Here is a 19,558-nt window from a genome sequence, read left to right on the forward strand (position 1 = left end):
ATTAATAACATATAAATGAGTTATTTTTTGTTGTATTCACTCAACAACTTTAATAAAAGTTGGCTACATAGTGAATGGGTCAAAATTTCCAAAGGTTAAATTTATTGCACATAACCTCTTTAATCATCTATCATAAGGTTTTTACTCACACCCAAACTTGCTACCCCGCTTTACTATATTTCAGGAAATAAAACTCAGTATGCAGTGGACATTATAAGGATTTACAGAAGTATTCTTAGATAGATTCAACTCATATTCTTTTGTCTTCTTTCTGAAACTATAGTTTAGCTTTTTGTTGATACAAAGGTAATAATGGTATGTTGGTTCCTTATCATTGTGTTGTAACATGTTTTGTCAAAGCATCTACATATGTCTCTCCAGAGTGGCTGGTTTAAAAAGAATAGCTTCATATCACAGTGGCCTTGAAATTAATACGCATGTCATTGATGAAGTCCCAATGAAAGGTCTTGACGAAGTTCTGCTTAATGAGTCACATAATGCAATATTTTATCATTATGTGAAAAAACTAAAAGGCTAGCAGGTAAAACAATTCAAATGGGGTGTAAGTCATCTAAACTATATTTAAATGCCTAAAACATTATGCATTATTTTATGGTACGTGTGTGATCTGATGTACCGAAGGTAAGTATAGTCAAATTTCAATATCAATAATTAGTTATCTTAATCTTGATATTTGTATAGGCAGGCCATGAGATCAGTTACGAATTATTAAGTTTAGAGAAATATCAATTTTTCTGAATTTGTTTTTTAATCTAACTTTTTACCCCACATTAACACATTCAACTTGGTGTTGCGTTTTATATGACCAAATGCATTTTTCTCAATCTGAATTGTTCAAGCCAGAACACTTTCATACAACATATATGAAAGGACCCGTTCATATACATTATAAACGATTCACAATAGTTGATTACATTGCGAGGTATTTGACCTCTATATGATACATTTTACAAACATTGCATTCGTTTTTAAAAGACAAACTTTCTTTACATCGAAAATTGACAGGCATGCATACCATTTCATAATATCCACTATCCAACTATAAATTGATTTAATAATAATCTTTGATGAACTCAATGACTCGAATGCAACGTTCTTCGAAATATGATATGAAAGACTCCAAGTAATATCTTTAAAATGAGCAAATGCACAGCGGAAGATTTCTTTAACACCTGAGAATAAACATGCTTTAAAGTGTCAACCAAAAGGTTGGTGAGTTCATTAGTTTATCATAATCATTTATTTCCATCATTTTAATAGACCACAAGAATTTCATTTCCAGTTCTCATAAATATACGTCCGATGCATAGAGACAAAAATAATTATTCATACGGTGAACACCTGGTAACCGACATTAATTAGATACATATAAGAATATCCCCTATCATTCCGGGATCCTCCTTCGGACATGATATAAATTTCGAAGTACTAAAGCATCCGGTACTTTGGATGGGGTTTGTTAGGCCCAATAGATCTATCTTTAGGATTCGCGTCAATTAGGGTGTATGTTCCCTAATTCTTAGATTACCAGACTTTAATAAAAAGGGGCATATTCGATTTCGATAATTCAACCATAGAATATAGTTTCACGTACTTGTGTCTATTTGTAAATCATTTATAAAACCTGCATGTATTCTCATCCCAAAAATATTAGATTTTAAAAGTGGAACTATAACTCACCATACTGTATTTCGTAGTAAAAATACATATAACGTCATTGAACAAGTGCAAGGTTGAACTCGAATTCACGAATCTAAATTAATTATATATATTTATGTGTTGGTCAATATTTGTCTAACAAATTAGGTCAAGTCATGGTGTACCACAATCCTAATGCTCGAGACTAATATGCAAAAGTCAACAAAAGTAAATTTGACTCAAAATAATTTCCAAAAATCTATACATGATTAATATATAGTTTAAATATCGTCGTTTTATATTTTTAAATATTTTTAAAAGATTTATTAGAGTAAATAATATAATTTATTTATTAATAAATAAAATTTTATATTAAATTTATATAATAAAATATACTTTTATATATATTAAGTAATAAAATTTATAGGGTTCATTTAATATCATAAAGATAATATGATAGGTATTATTAAAGTAAGTTATTACACGTAGTAAAATATGTTTGTATCACATATTTATTTGATAAAATAATATCTATAATGATAGTAAGTAAAAGTTGTATTATTTTGTAATAATAATTATTATTATAAAAATATCAATATTTATAATTACTAAGATGACATTATGATAAAACGATAATTCTAATTATGATAACTTTAATATTTACGATAATTTTTAATATTATCTTTAAAATAATAATTCTATTTAAAATAATAATGATATTTTATAGTAACAATGACATTTCTATTAAAATGATAATTTTTGTTAAAATGATAGTTTTAATACTAACTATACTTTTAATAATAATAGTAATGATAAAAATAATAAGAACGATAATTTTATCTAAATCAATATCTTATAATATTTTAATTTCATCATGATACTCTTACTCATTATTTCCTAATCATTTCATTTAATAGCTTTTAATCGTCTTTTATATCGTGTTCATAATAATGATAATAATAGTAATCAAAATAATTAGGTGTTACAAATATTTGTTTTAATTACACTAATATTAATAATGATAGTTACTATAACATTATTAACGATAATACTAATAATTATCTTAATGATAATATAGTAATAATAATAATAATAATAACAATAACAATAACCATTTTTAAATAATGATATATATATTAATAATGATAATAATAATAATAATACTAATAATAATAATAATAATAATAATAATAATAATAATAATAATAATAATAATAATAATAATAATTGGATAATAATAATAATACTAATTATAACTTTAACGATAATAACGATAGTAATAATAAAAAAAAAATAATTTTTAATGATAAATCCATTTTATTGATAAAGATAATAATAATGATAATAATAAGATAAAACTAGAACGACGATAAAAACGACGATAATAATAATCATTTTTAATAAAAATATCGAAAATTCAATTGATTATAACTTCTAATCCGTTCATCGAAACCATTCGATATCTAAAGGAAAAGTTCTTAATTTTTCGTTAGCTTTCCAAGGACATGCATATCTTATACCTTATCTCAACCGCAAGTGTAACTAATTCAAGATTCAACCTAACTTGTCTAAGGGCAATATCAAAAGTACAAGCATGCATAATCCTAAATACTCGAGCACTAGTCAGGGATACACTATTAGTATGTAAAAGTTAAATTATGAGTACTCACGTATCAATATTGAGATTCAATATTGCAGGAAAGGTACGTAGACGCAACGGAAATGATAAACACTATATTGACCTCACGAGCATACCCATGAACCATACTCAATCACCTCCATAGCTATAATCCATAATTTCCTTAATCCTATCCTACTCGAAAAACAATTTCGAAATCACTCGGACAGCACTCCGTCGTAATATTTTATGTATACTAATAATATCTTGAAATAATACGGAGTAAATATAAATATGTAAATCGATTGAGAGAGTTTATAGAAAAATATTTTCAAGTTTCTATGAAATAATGAAACCTATTGAATTCTATTTATAATAGATTTTTGAATTATTAAAGTGAATTATTAAAGTATAAATTATTAAAGTATGAATTATTTAAGTGAATTATTAAAGTATGAATTATTAAAGTGAATTATTAAAGTATGAATTATTAAAGTGAATTATTAAAGTTAAAGTAAAGTAAAAATAAAGTAAAGGTAAAGTTTAAGTATATTAAAAGTATAAAACTATGTACGTATAATACGCGTATAAATATATATAATATTAATTTAAATCGTTATATATATTTAATAAAATAAAATATAAATATCGTTATCTTTATCATACTAATTAAGTAATGAGTTGTCAAAAGTGGTTCTAGATATTTATAAAAATTATATACGTTTTAATAATAAAGTTCTTTTTAAACTGAAAACATTTTTGTACGTTTGAAATTAAATAGATCAATCGAGTCTTTATGAGATTCAATCTTCCACTATCCTTTGTCAAGTTCTCAATGATTGACAATTTGTTCTTATTTATAAATCACTTTACCATTTTCTGAATATTGTTAAAATGGAAAGATTTCTCAAATCAACGTGGGCCTTTCAACAGAGACTTGTAATCATAATTCAATATATCTGATAATTCAATCATTTGATCTTATCTTCTAATTCCATTGATAAATATTTTGAAACAGATACAATCATATAAAGTATTTAATCTAATATTTTGTTTACGTTTCAAGTTATAATATATATACACATATACATATATAATCATATTCGTTTAATGGTTCGTGAATCATTGGAACTTGGTCGAGGTTGAATGAATGTATGAACATAGTTTAAAATTCTTGAAATTTAACTTAACAAATATTGCTTATCGTGTCGGAAACATATAAAGATTAAAGTTTAAATTTGGTTGGAAATTTCTGGGTTGTCACAATACATTCCATCATCCATTGTGATGACAACAACAACAACAAAAAAATAATGAAAAATTACATTTGTCGTGTAGCATATACATCATATTTCAAAAATTATTAATATGTATTTACTTCTTTCAATAAAATGAATAAATAATCATTGTAACCAATCATATTGGACGACAATGAAAATTATTAAATACCACAAAGATTGTTGTCTATAAGAAAGCCTTGAGACGTATTTGACTGAGTTGTAAATGTTCTATGGTTAAATATCCTTTGAATATTTTTGGTACAACTCTAATTATATATACTTATAGTATAAACTAAATTCATTTTGAAAACTAATATAAGCTTAATGGATAAAAAGGATTCACGTTGAGAGTTAATGGTTTAAGGTTAAGGAATTGCTATTTATGGTTTACAGTTTAGAATTTAGGGTTTAGGGTTAAGATTTTAGAATTTATACTTTACGGTTTAGGTTTTATGATTTAGTGTATAGGGTTAACGGTTTAGTGTTTAGGGTTTAGGGTTAAGGGTTTAGAGTTTAGACTATAGAGTTTAGGGTTTAGTTTTTAGAATTTATGGTATAGAGTTTAGGGTTTTATGATTTATGATTTAGGGTTTAGTGTTTAGGGTTTACATATAGGGTTTAGTGTATAGAGTTTAGTTTATAGGGTATAGGTGTTAGAGTTTAGGGTTTAGGGTTTAAATTTTAGAATTTATGATTTAGGGTTTAGAGTATAGTGTTAAAGGTTTAAGGTTTAGTGTGTAAGGTTAAGGGTTTAGATATAGGATTTAGGGTTTAGTGTATGTGGTTTAGGGTTTAAGGTTTAGTGTTTAGGGTTTATGGTTTAGATTTTATAATTTAAGGTTTAAGGTTTGGGATATATGGTTTATGGCTTAAGGTTTTGTTTATACAATTTATGGTTTAGAGCATATATATAGTGTTTAGGGTTTAGTGTATAGGATTTAGGATTTAGGTTTATGGTTTATGATTTACTGTATAGGGTTTAGGGTATATGGTTTAGGGTTTGGGGTTTAAGGTTAAAAGTTTAGGTAAGAATGTATATGGTTCAATTTTTCTTTCATTAGTTAAGCCACCTTTTTTCTAAAAGAGATTAGTGTTTAAGGTTTAGAGTTTAGGGTTTAAGGTTTAGTGTGTAAGTTTAAGGGTTGATGGTTTAGGGTTTAGGGTTGATTTAGGGTTTATGGTTTAGATTTTGGGTTTAGGGTTTAGAGTTTTGTGTATAGGGTTTAGGTTTAGTGTTTAGGGGTTTATGGTTTAGACTTTAAGGTTTAGATTTTAGAATTTATGATTTAAGGTTTAGGATATAGAGTTTCGGGTTTAGGGTTTTGTTTTTACAATTTATGGTTTAGAGTATAAATATAGGGTTTAGGGTTTAATGTATAGGATTTAGGGTTTAGGGTTTAGTGTACAGGGTTTAGAGTTTAAGGTTTAGGGTTTATAATTTAGGGTTTATGGTTTAGGGTTTAGAGTTTAGGATTTTGAGGTTTAGAGTTTAGGGTTTAGTGTGTAGGGTATAGCGTTGGTGGTCTAGGGTTGATTTAGGTTTGATAGTTTAGGGTTTAGATATAGGGTTTTGCGTTTAGAGATTAGTGTTTAGGATTTATTGTTTACAGGTCTGGGTTTTGGGTTTAGATTTTAGAATTTATGATGTAGGGTTTAGGTTATAGGGTTTAGGATTTATTGATTAGCGTTTAAGGTTTAGGGTTTAGTATGTTTAAGGTTTAGATTTAGGGTTTAGGTTTACGATTTAGTGTTTAGGGAGCGAGATATGTTGATGAAGCTAAAAGTTAAAGTACAATTTGGGTATTTTTAACCAATTTGATTCCTGTCTTTTACCCGTATGTTTCAATTGACCCATTAAACTAATTTAAGATTAAAAATTCTTTAATCAACCCATATTAGATAAAACATAACCCAATTGACCCAATCTCAATTAATTTGACAATGTGGTCTAAACTATCACCCCTCTATCATGTTTAATTGTTCATATCGTTCACACAGAAAAAGAACAATTGATATTTCTCTAAACTCAATACAATTAGCACTTAATACATTTGTTTATAGTACTTCAACTTCAAAGTTTACATATTGATCAACGTTATTTTGTTGAATGATTAATCTACAACAACTTCCCAAATATTTTGTTCGTGAACAGTTTAAGAAAACAGTGAAAAAGAGGAATGCATGTATCAACTGTAGCGGCGCTGAATTAAAAGTTAAAATTACCTAAAAAGGTGAGATAGGATTCATAAGCAGTGGCTGACCTTCAATAATGTAGCAATTAAATTTAAAACATGGTAATTTCATTTACTTCACTGTAATACAACAAGCCTATTGGTATTTAACGATTTATGATGAAGAAATGTGCTTGACCAAGTTTGAAGATGAAGTAACACATACCAATAATACATCAACCCACCTTAAACGACTAACAATGGCACTACACATGCGTTTTTCATATTGCATCAAACACATTACAGATACTGATATGCATCAACTGATATTTTCCTTTGTCAACACACATCATATATAATTACAATGTTTCGTTCAATATTATGTTAATGTTAATATTACTATACCCATTTTTATTTCAGTTTTAGAAACTTGGGAAGTCCGGGTGATCACACTTGCCAAACCAGCATTGATGTCCATTACACGTATCAGAATAATCCTATCGCTAATGATGAAAATAATGAAAATGACAACAACCCAGGTTTAATTTACTTGGGACATCAAAGTGATGAAGAATTGGATCCTGAATCTGATACATAGTAAATGAATGAAGAAAACTGACATGCACAGCCCAAACGACTGAAAAGTTGTCTTTCCTGTACCAGGCGAACATACTTGGGTACGCAGCCTTTTCAATTTCAATGAAAAGTATTTTTCGTTATTTAATTCTAAGTTTAACGGGAATTCGTATTTATTAACTTTCGAAAGATCATCAAATAAACAAACTTTTTAATTATAATCAAAAAAGCATGAATGATATGGATGAACAATTGGAACATAAATACATAATCAATTGATCAAAAGCGTAGCAATTGCAAACAAAATATTAAACCGCAAATAACACTAATATAAAACTCTAAGATATAACTTATGGTAGCTTAGTACCATTGAATAATTTGGAATGTAATTGAGTTTTATGATATGTCAATCGATGAATGATGGTAATTTTGATATGCTACAGATCTTATCATTAAACACAAGTTGCAACTAAACAACTAAAATGTATTATCATATGTTTGTATAATCTTATTCTTCTGCATATTAAAAAAATTGCCAATATAAATATATTACAAATAGTATTCTTATGGAAACATCAATTTCATATTGATCATCTTCTATTGTAAGATTGTTTAGATAACCAAAGTCAAAGCAAAATAACAAATACAATATAATATGATATTAATAAATGATTTCACCCTTTAATAATCCCGCAAAATCGCGGGTCTTTAACTAGTATATAACTAATAAGTGAGACGAACTTGGGCCATGATCATGCTTGTATAATGTCAAACGAGTCGGAAATAACAGAAAATACAATTTTATAATAATTAATATTTAATAACTAAATAAGCGACACGAACTCGGGCCTTGATCATGTTTGTATAATGTTAAACGATTCGAACTCGATATTAAGCTCGAAATGAGTTAGGCTCAAGCTCTTTGAAGCTTAATGAGCCGGGCTTGAGCTTGGGTTTTTTTTTCGAACGGGGGAAGATTTAATTAATAAAAACTAGCATGGATTTAGAAAAAGAATACAAAAGTTGGAATATAATGGGTTTTGCAATCAAATCGTCCAGTTTATCCTATTCTTCCGAAATCAACAATACAACCAGTTAAATCCCGTGACTACAATGCTATCAAAAACATGACATTTTCGAAAAAGAGGCGTTGTTGAAGGTGATGCTATTTTGGAGTCTCCAAATGTTCGCGAAGAAATAACGATCATATTTAGCATAGTGCTTTGTAAAGTCATTATGCGGAACCACCGCCTATCCAAAGTCACATGTCGTCTAAAGAGTCCCAACGGGGGGATGGATATACCAATACATCTGCTTTAAGATTCCATATCTAAGATGTAACTTCACAATGGGAAAATAGGTTAATTTCATATTCTGGGTCCCTTTTACATAAGCCGAAATTATCATTATCCAAATCAACATCACGAGCTAGCAACCCAATCTTAGTGGATAATCGAAGCAAACGTAATCTTCAAACAAAAATATTAATCATTATTGGAATGTACTTACTGACTTACACCATTGAGCTTGGTAAAACTCAGACACAAGTTGACTCGTTTTCACTTGTAGTTGTGAGCGATCCAATGTAAAAAAATAAAATTGAAATGTAATTAAAAGCCACGTAGTAGAATGACCTACCAACAAGCACTCCTTAGTCCTTAGAGAAACGAAAGTATTCGGATTCTTATTATGTGAGTCGCTTAAAATGATTGGTCAACTTTCTGAACTTATTTCATTTAAACTAGTGGGATTAGTCTTGTTCTTTCACATATGAGATATTCTGTGGTATTTTACAAACATGCAAATGTTACGGGTGAATTGGTGATATTCATCGCAAACACATAGTTTAAGTGTCCATCGCGAACTCTCAATCTACACCTTATAAAATAAACTTACCAACTAGTTAACACAATACATTATTATGTAGCTCAAGATGAGGACTTATTTCTAAATATTAAAAATGTGGATTCGAGATGAAAACTAGATATTAAATGAAGCAAGTGGGGTGGCTGATCCTAATAGTTTGTAGGTTTGTTAGAGTTTTTTAAAATTTATTAATAATAATTGTATCATTATTTTTGATAAACTCTATCTTAAGGTTTCGTTTGTTTTCCTATTTGCAGACCTTATTATGTCTTATGTCTGCGCGCCCGCGGACATTTTTACTGCAGACATTTTGTTTTTCTGAAAACGTAAGATAAAATTATGTCTTATTATGTCTGCAGCCTCGCAGACTTAGAAATGTGCTTCTAAGTGCTGCTGACAGAATTAAGTTATGTTGCAGACCCAAAAACAAACGGTATTCATTATTCAGGATACAGACCTTCAGACCGCATCTATTGGTCCGCAGATCTTCAGACAAAAATATCTTAAAAAATAAACAGCACCTTAGTGTTGATAGGTGTACAACACTACTTATTAATGCATAATTTATTATGGGAAAATTCATAAAAATAATGATGAAAAATCAACTTTTCTGATTAGGTAATTTTTTAGTTGGAAATGAGTTTGACCACAAAATTGATTTAATCAACCCTTAATAGTATTAACCATGAAAACATAACCGAAATAATCAAATTGAATATATAACCGTGGGGTTGGTTAACACTTTAGAGTTAACTGAAATTTACGGTTCGATTGCGATAACAAAGAATATCTGCATTGATTTAACCGCACCGCCCTATTTATAACTTTAAAATCGCTACCTTTTTTTTTTTTTTTGTGAAAAGCAAGCATTGTATTAGAAAGAAAGAATGTACAAGAGAGAAAAACATCCACGGGAACTAAACAAACCCTCTAGATGGAAAAAGAAAAAAAAAAAAAAGGAGACCCATACTATGAGGCTTAGAAAGGGCCGAAACAACAATCACAACAAAACAACAACACAAAAAAAACGAAGTAAACTAGCCAATTCCGGTTCTGGTATTTGCTTGAGAGACGAAGAAGTCCGGATTGATTAACCATTGATGTCATTCTAACGAGAGCTTTTTTTGACGCTTTGAAATCCACATGAAACTCCAGTTTTGAATGTCCGCTAAAATACGGCCAAAATCCCATCCTTTGTTTTCGAATACTTTTTTATTTCTCGCCTTTCAAATAATGTAGGAGCAACCCCATTTTGACTGCTTGCCAAACCTCGCTTTCCATCCTCGTTAAAGATGATAGCAGGGAATCATCAAAAAGTGAATCATAAGATGGCATGCCAAAAAAGGGAATGTTCCGCCATTTACAAACTAAATTCCAAACTTCAACCACTTTAGAGCAAAATAGCAACGTATGATCAACAGTTTCAACATCCATCGAACATAAAGGACAAATTGTCGAGCTCATTGAGAACCGGTAACTGTTTCAGTTTCGCTCTCCAAACAAAAATTCCGACCTTTTGATGGACTGTTTTGTTCCGCAAACTTTCCGAAGTGCTTCTAGAAGATGCTAGCTTCTTTTTATCGATAAGAGTCAAGAGATGTTTCACCATGAATGTACCTCTAGGATCTAAGTTCCAACGCCATGAATCGAGTCTGTTGTGTAACATCCCGCCTTTTTCCGTTTACTTTCCGTTTATTTAATTTAAAGCCCGTTATATAATTATAACATCTTCCGTTATTACGCGTTTTAAAATATTTCGTTTAGGTAATTCACACACCCGCTTTAAACTTGAGGGACCAATGTTGTCAAGTGACCAAAGATGTGACTAGGTCAAATGGTCAACTTCTTCCTCATCCATTCATTCACCTCCTCCAAATCTAATACTTCAACTTTTTCTCTCAAACACCCAATACACAAATTCATCATTTAAATTCGATCTAGCAAGTGTTCATCAAAACAAATTGCATATTTGGAATCCTTGCATCTTCCTCTTTGAATCCATACCAACTTTATTACATTTGGGTAACTTTATAAAAATACTAGATTTTATGTTCTTGATGTTTTTGACTTAAAAGTGTGCTAATTAGTGTCTATGGCTCAAGTCTAACATGTTTGTGTGATTTATTTGCTTGTTCTTGCTATTTTGATGTAACTAGCTTAAGCTTGAAATGGGTGTGTTTGATCTTGAGATTTGGTTACTTAAATGTTGTTAGATATTAAAAGTGCATGTATTAAATGTGTTACTAGCATCACTAGCTTCAATTTGATGTATAGGTTGACTTAGAAAGACTCCTTAAACATAATTACTAAATTTATGATTTTGAGTTAGGGTTTGATAGAAGTAAAATGGATTTTTGATGCATTAAATGCTTTGCAATATTAATTGTAAGTGTTTAGTTGTATTGTATGCATGATTACCTACGAAACGGCGTATTATATGCGTGTATTTAATTCCCGAATCATCAATGTGCATTTATGGACTTGAAGCATTTATGATGAGCATTGATTGATCATTTAATTTGGAAATTAGATTATTGTAAATGTTAGATTTAATTGATGATATGTAGCTAGTTGTTTTCCTCGTTAAAATACCTTTCCTACGATATATGGTATGCGTTTTTAGTGTCTTCGGTTCATAAATTGTGTTTAAATGAAGTTTGGTTCGAGACTTGTTAATTTTTCAGCTTTTCTCACTGGAATCAGGTAGTGATGCGGCGCATCCTTATTGGATGCAGCGCATCAGCAGACAGATGCGACGCATCACTAAGGGATGTGGCGCATCTGAAGCTGGCTGTCCAAATTGTCTTTTTTTTTTCGTTTAATTCCCGCTATGCTATACATGTCCGATTAACATGAAACTTAGCCAACATGCTTATATATGCTTATCTTTCATAGAAAAATTGTTGGATACCCGACCCGACCCCTTTGACTTTGACCAAGTTTGACTTTTAGTCAAACTTAACCAAATATTTATGCGATCGTTCTAGCGTGCTTTTATACTCGTATCTTGCATGAAACTTGACAACGTGACTCACATGCTACGAAATTGAGTCGTAACGAGCCATAGGACTAATTGAACACTTTGACTGACCCTGTTTACCGATATTGATACAACCTATTTGTTTAGGTCAAGACTAGCATTCGTTCTTGCACACGTTATTTTGTGAAGTGCATTTATTTTTCGTGCAATCAAGGTGAGATTATAGTCCCACTTTTACTCTTTTATACTTATACTAGGGATGAGAAAACATAAACGATTTATGCTTTTATACATTGAACACAAGTACGAAAACAAACATTCCACGTACTAGTTAGAACAAAAATCCTCAATTCAATTATCATTAGTTACACTTTTAGGGTGTAAGCGAGTAATTATATTGTGTGGCCATACGAGTTTGACGAACCCTCATTCGGACGGTTCGCTACCGTTAGCGAATGAAATATAATTTTATCGGTATAGTGTATGTTCTAAAGCTATGGATTCAGAGGTAACATTCAGTTAAGCCTTGATAATTGGGTGCTCGTGATACAAACAACATCTTTGAAATGCAAACGATTTGGATAATCAACTTATACTAAATCTTGTGGTTCAAATACATACGTTTACTAATACACCTATGATTTCACCATCGTTTTTCGTTGACAGTTTTCTATATATTTTTCTCAGATCCTTGAATGATAAGTGATACATGCTTCCGCACTCTACTTTTGATACTTGATTGAATGTCGAGTATACATGCATACATGTTGACTTACTTTAAATTGTATCGCATAGGTTTCATTTGTACTTTAAACGTTGTAATATAACTAGTCGTTGAACTACTTTTGTAAACTTGAAACATCCATACATTTGAAATAAATGCGACATATTTTGGTCAAACGTTGTTTTAAAGACTTATGACCACGTGACGGGACCTAAGTAGACGGCGCCGTCAATGACGATTTTGTCGGGTCGCTACATGATGTTGTCTAAACTTACGTCATTGATCAATCTTGTCAACTCATACAAATCATTTAAAGCTCTCCCGCGAGGGTATCTTGACCAATTCCATGTAGCTGACCATGACCCATCTTGGATTATAAATCTATCTTTTACCAATACCTTTGGGTTGCTTTCAATTGCGAAAAGACGATTGAATCGAGTCTTAAGAGGAGCGTTCCCAATCCATCGATCAGACCAGAAACTGATTGAATCACCACTTCCAATTTCTTTGTAGAAAGAACTAGAGAAATCAATACCAAGCTTATCGATAACAAGGTCTGCCTTTACAATGTTGTACCAAGTCGATTCGCCAGAAGGATACCTGAAATTGTTAGGAAGATCTAAACCCCCTCCCGCCCCGTTAATACTAGAAATAACCCTAACCCAAAAAGAATTGTTTTCCATTTTAATCTCCACACCCATTTACACAATAAAGCCAAATTTTTTCCAAATAATGAACCCACGTTTAAACCCCCCCAACCCATATGAAAGTAAAAAAATTTCCCATTTAACCCAACAAAGTTTCCTTACAGAGTCTGACCCGCCCCAAAAGAAATTATACCTTAGGGATTTAAGAAGCTTGATAACACTAGCAGGGGCTCTGGAAAGGGAAAAGAAGTAGAGTGGTAGGCTACTGAGAACCGATTTCACAAGGGTTAAACGACCACCGTACGAGATAGATTTAGCTTTCCAATCCGATAACCCTTTTTTAATTTTTCGATAATACCGGTTCCGAATTGGCAGCTTTATTCATCTTTGCACCTAATGGGAAACCCAAAAATGTGAGCGGAAAAGCACCTAGAGTGCAGTTAAACCTTGTTGCCAAGCTGTGAACTTCATCAGTAGGAACACCTATACCGTACTAGGTACTTTTGGAGAAATTAACTTTAAGGCCCGATAATTCTTCGAAGCAACAAAGCAGGTTCATGATTTCGGGGATTGGGGTAGGAGAAATCGCTACCCTATACTATTGTGTATACGTTTAGTTACAAATTCAACTTCAATAATTTCGGGGGTACTGGGAGGAGGTACTTTTCTGGCACAGGTCTCTTTCGGGATGGGATTGGTGGGTGCTACGGCACACAGGGTTAGCGTGTCCCTGCCAACTTACACGTTTTGACCCAACTTCAATAATTCGATGGTTTAACCATGTACTCATTTATGGGAACGATAACAAGAATATTTTGATTTAAAAGTAAACATAGAAAATTTGGAAGATCTATTGTAAGGTACAATAATAAAATTAACATACTAATGATCACATTTATGAAATCTAGCTCAGTGAGTATGTTTAAACTTTTTGACAAGTTGAGAGAATTTTCTTGATTTGTATGTATTGTATAAATTCTCATTTAGGTGATTTATAAGATAAAATTACAAGGATAGTCCTTGTGGCATGCTAAATATTGTACGGATAGTCAAAACTTGATTTTTTTCATTTAGATAGTTCAAAAGTTCGCATATTTTGCGCGAATAGTGCAATTTCTTAATGTCCTTTAACTTTTTTCGTTAACCACAGGCATGTGCCAAGCGTGTAAGAGCAAAATTGTCATTTTATCATCATCATCTTTTCCCCAAATTTGATTCATAAACCCATAACTTTTCATCTTAAACTTAAAACATAATTAAATAAAATCTGCTCAAAAACAAACGTCAAATTACTTCAACATCTTCTATCTAATGGATTTAAAAATAACTAAGGAAAGATCCCACCCACCTCAAAATTTGAATCCTGTTATAATTCAGTAGGCTTATAACTACCTTTAATGGTTATAAGAACAAAGAGAGAAAAAGAGAGAAGAAGGAGAGAAGAAATATTGATATTGATATTTCAAGAGAAATGGTACACCTTAAATGGCTACCATACATGTCTATTTATAGCATAAAATATTACTATGCAAGAAATATAATAATAATAAAATTAACATCCAATCTAGATATTTTATAACACTCCCCCTTGGATGACAATTTTATTAGAGAATAACTAGTACTGCCTCGTTAAAAACCTTGCTAAAGAAAACCCATTGGGATAAAACTTTAGCTAAGGGAAAAAGAGTGCAGCATAGAGTTGACTCCCCCTCAAGTAGGCAACGTCTGAGTTGTTACATCTTCTGAACATGCCTCATGTCAATATTATGAATGTGTGTTCTGAAAATAGCAGTTGGCAGTGCTTTGGTATAAAGATCGGCAGAGTTGTTGATTGGACGTATCTCATTTTAATCTGGTTGTCTTTTACGAGATCTTGAGTATATGAGAAGAATCTGAGGTTTTCATCTGAAACTGTATCATCTAAATCTTTTATGTACAAGTTTAGCCCCTGTGATTTGTCTACAGTCTCCTTCATGGTTTGCTCAAACCCTTGTTTCAATTCCTATTCTCTTGTAGTCTTTTCTGAGCCTTACCAACATACCATTCTTTTCCATCAAACTTATGACCGTTAAGATCGTCTATGGTTTTGGCGCCTCATCAACATTTATATTTTGTTCTGTCACTTTTGATACTCTTCTTTCATTTGTATTATGCAAGCTGCATTATCTTCATATATAGTTATTGGTGAAGATAGTTGTTGGTCTTTTATAGCGTTCTAGTCCACAAGAATCATTAATGATTTGTGTCATTGATCTCAACCAAACACATTTTCGAGTAGTTTCATATAATACAATCACTTCGTCATGATTTGATGATGTTGCAACAAGTGTTTATTTTAAGAACGCCATGATTTTGTGGTACCTCCATTTAGGAATACATATCGAGTTTGAGATTTATCTTTATGAGGATTTGATGAATGACCTGCATATACATAATCAACCAAATCTTGTTTTGAAGCGTTAGAATAAAATAATTTTAAATAAGCAGTTCCTCAAGGGTATCAAAATATGTGTTTGATCCCGCTCCATTGTCATTTGAGCTGAATCTTGCCAACAAATTAACTGCAAGAGAAATGTCAGGTCTTGTACAATCTATAAGATACATAAGAACCTCAATTGCACTAAAAAAATGGAACTTCCAATCTGTTAAGATTTTCATGATCTTCGCAGGGATGGAATAGATCAGTGTCAATATTGAGTGATCTAACAACAATGAGTTTGTCTTTAAAAAAAAATGTTTTAAAATCTTTTCGGTATAAGTTGTTTGATGTACAAGTAAACCATTAGGCATATGCTGAATTTGCAATCCAAGGTAATACTTGGTTTTTTTTTAAGATCTTTCATTTCAAAATAATTCTTTAGAAGTTGAATGATTTCATAGATTTCTTTATTTGTTCATATGATGTTAAGAACATTGACATAAACAACTACGATCACATATCCGAACATTGTTTTTATAAAACATACGTGCAAAATAAGTTTATATGTATACCCTTTTTTTTATCAAGTAGTCATTTAATCGGTTATACCACATACGTCCCATTTGTATAAACCCATTTAGAAATCTTTGTGATTTAATGGAATATATTCCCTTGGGTTTTACATTAGATGCTTATGATACTTTAACCCTTTAGGTATATTCATATATATCACTATTAAGTGATCCATACAGATAAGTAGTAACAACATTCATGAGATGCATTTAAATAACTACCAGGTTGATTAAGTATCTAATAAGTAATTGTATCCATTACAGGAGGATAAGTTTTCCTCCTAATTCATTTCTGGTCTTTGTGGGAAATATTGAGTTACAAGTCTAGTTTTGCCTTGTAACTTCATTTGCACATTTCTTTTTGGATAAAAATTCATTTGTATCCCATACGTTTCACATCTTTAAAAGTGATAACGATTGATCCGAAAACTTTTCTTTTATCGAGCGATTCTAATTTAGCTCGTATTGCTCCTTTCCATTGAGCTCAATCATGTCCATTTTGTATATTCAATGACAGATTTTAGTTCCAGATCATCATCTTTATTCATGATGTCATTGTAACATTATATGAAAATATCTCATAGAGATTTTAATTTCATTTCAGTTCCATAATATTGCATAATTTATCGCAATTTTAGTATTTACATTTATCAATATCCTCTGCAGAAGGAATATTGATTTGTGGTTCTTCTTGAACACTTTCTTTTACCTCATTATCAGCTGATTTTCTTTTTCAAGGATTTTTATCTTCGGAACCAATTGATCTTCCACGTTTGATGCGTGGCAAAGACTCAACAGTGACATTATTGCCAGCTTTTGGAATTTCAGTTCGAGCTGGAGCATTTATCGCTGGTATATATGATTTAGTCACTTTTTTTTATATCTGTAAATGCATAAAGTAATTAATTTGCAAGTTTTTGCATATGCATTATTTTTGAACTTTCGTTTCACATTCTTTTGTGCGAGTTCAATATACCTTAATTGATGTTCACATCATGAAGCATCATTTTATTTTTATTATTATTTTTTTTTCTCCCCCTAATCTAGGGAATAATGTTTTATTAAAATGACAATCAGCAAAACGTGCTGTAAAAACATCACCCATCATGGGTTCAATATATCTTATGATTGAAGATGTTTTATATCTAAAATATATTACCATCTTTCTTTGAAGAACCATTTTATTGTATTGTGGTGATACAATTGGAACATACACTGCACAACCAATGTTCTAAGGTGGAAAATATTTGGCTCTTGGCCAAAATCAAGTATTAAGTGAAAATATTTATGACTTCCACATGGTATAATGCGAATTAATGTGGCAGCATGTAAATTTACATGTCCACATATAAATATTGAGAGATTTGTACTCATTATCAATTGTCTAGTTATTAGCTGCAAGCGTTTATCTATTGATTCAGCTAAACCAATTTTGTGTATGCACATGAGCAACTGGATGTTCAACAACAATCCCTGTAGATATATAATGATCATTAAATGCTTGAGATGTTAACTCACCAGCATTATCAAGTCTCATCCTTTTAATGGTGTAATCAGAATAATGTGTTCTCAATTTAATAATTTGTGCAAGAAACTTTACAAATGCCATATTACGGCTCGATAACATACAAATATGAGACCATCCGCTAGATGCGTCTATTAGAACCATGAAATATCAAAATGGTTCACATGATGGATGAATTGGTTCATATATCTTACCTTGAATTCTTTCAAGAAACATTTGTGATTCTTTTTCACAATATACTTTTCATTAATCACCATATGTGCCTTTTTTATCATATATCCTTTTCACCATATACGCCTTTAATCATATGCGCTGTGTTTTTCACCATATGCGCTTTTAATCATATGCGCTTTTCATCATATGCGCTGTGCTTTTCATCATATTCGCTTTTTATCATATGCGCTTATCATATGCGATGCGCTTTTCATCATATGCGCTTTTTTATGTGAATAGTAAATTAATTAATTTCGTTTTACTATTCATATGAATTAATTTCGATTTACTATTTTGTTAATTGAGTAATATATATACATCATATACTTGTGACTCCGAAGGTTCAAATGAATTTGACCATATAGTTATATGTTGTACCTTGCACATTAATTTTTAGTAGAAGCTTTAGATGCATATTATTTTCAGTAGAAGCTTTAGATGCACTTTTTTTTTTTAATCACAAAATACCACAAACACTTTGTTTGCGTTTGTTCATAGTCATCAATGAAAACCATTTTCTTTAATTTTATTTTATACAATTAAATTAACGCATCATTATTCTTTTCAAAAAAAAAAAAACAATAATCTATTGTTATTGTTCACTTGTGCCATGTTTAACAACAAAGGTCAACAACCTCTGTCTTGTTTGTTGTGGCAACCAAAAACAACCTTTGCTTTTGTTACCGAGAATCCAAGACCAAAAAAACAATTAATTTTCAATTAATCTTTTATCAAAACCATAAATGATTTTGTTGATCTACGTTGATATGGCCATAAAGAATTGACGGCTGACCTACTTTTGTAAGTGTATTTCGGCTATCATCCAGAAAACGCACGACGACCTTTTTTTTTTTTTTTTTTTTTTTTTGATGAACTATTTGTTTCATATCTAGCTTAGGCAATTATTGTGAACATTTGGTCCCTATAAGAGCATTTATCTTTTAGACTTTTAGTTGATTTGTACTCGTCACAATTAGGGATGGCACCCGCGGGTCGTGGATGCGGATCCATTGGATCCATCACCCGTACCCGCGGATTTTTTTTTTAATCAAATAACTGAAAATTTGGATTTTTTTTTTTTAAGAAACATCCAATTGAACCCTTGTTCGTTGAAACAATTTGACTATCTTTTTAACTCCCCATTATTAAACGGGCCATTTTGATGCACACTCTTAAAAAAATAATTTGTTTTTTTTTTTAAGTTTTATTATTCAACCTCCTTTTTTTTTCAACGGTCACGTTTTTAACGAAACATTTGACAAGTTTGGAAAAAGTTTTTTTTTTTTTTTTTAACAAAAACAAATGTAC

This window comes from Rutidosis leptorrhynchoides, chromosome 5, assembly GCF_046630445.1.
Source record: "Rutidosis leptorrhynchoides isolate AG116_Rl617_1_P2 chromosome 5, CSIRO_AGI_Rlap_v1, whole genome shotgun sequence".
Classification (NCBI taxonomy): domain Eukaryota; kingdom Viridiplantae; phylum Streptophyta; class Magnoliopsida; order Asterales; family Asteraceae; genus Rutidosis; species Rutidosis leptorrhynchoides.